Source organism: Tupaia chinensis, unplaced genomic scaffold, assembly GCF_000334495.1.
Source record: "Tupaia chinensis unplaced genomic scaffold, TupChi_1.0 Scaffold130241_1, whole genome shotgun sequence".
In the NCBI taxonomy this organism is placed as follows: Eukaryota; Metazoa; Chordata; class Mammalia; order Scandentia; family Tupaiidae; genus Tupaia; species Tupaia belangeri.
In genome coordinates this window covers 1-695 of record NW_006190525.1, presented here as the reverse complement: position 1 = coordinate 695, position 695 = coordinate 1, and the positions used below count along the sequence as shown (strand labels likewise).

The 695-nt window shown below is 41.9% G+C and overlaps 1 pseudogene; it reads left to right on the top strand.

Moving 5' to 3' along the window:
- The first annotated feature begins 49 nt into the window (after positions 1-49).
- On the top strand, positions 50-663 carry LOC114010114 (intraflagellar transport protein 52 homolog pseudogene; annotated as a pseudogene).
- Positions 664-695: the final 32 nt, after the last annotated feature.

Below are 695 nucleotides of genomic sequence, written 5' to 3'. Positions count from 1 at the left end.
TATATATATGTACTATAGACTCCTGTGGCTTTCTCTCACTTGAACTGAGGTGGAAATCTGGCAGTTTTTGGTTTATGTCATGATTCAGTACAATATTTGGATAGAGAAGAAAACAAAATCATGAATGTTGTTTTCCACTGGCTCATGACAGGAGACCTCTACTCAGACTTGATTGAGGCTGAAGACCCAGAGATTTCAGACTCATGATGCTTCTAGACATAGCCACCTGTCAGCAGTGTCTAGAGTGTCTCCAGGAAGGAGATGAGAGCCTGCAGGACTTCATTACCTCTTTGACCTGTCTATTTACCAGCTGGATACAACCTTTCTTCTCAAGGTCATTAAGACCCATGAGCTAAAAGAGACGCATAAACCACTCCAGGCTATCCAACCTCAGTTTAAGATACTGCTTCCAGCCCTTCAACCTGTTGTTTTCTCTCCTAGTATCAGGGAATTATCATCTCCTCCTCTGGAGCTGTTTGGTTTAAATGAGATATTCTCCTTTGAACAGGCTCAGTTTGCTCGGATTACCAATCTGAACGTACTGAAGAGACAGAATTCTATGTTGGAAAGTGTGGTAATCATCTTGGAGTGATCAGTAAACTACCAATGGTCCAACAAGATGCCAAACATATCCTTGAGAGCATCTTCTTCCAAAGAAATTAAACCAGTGATGGGACCAGCAGTTAGTGTAATGG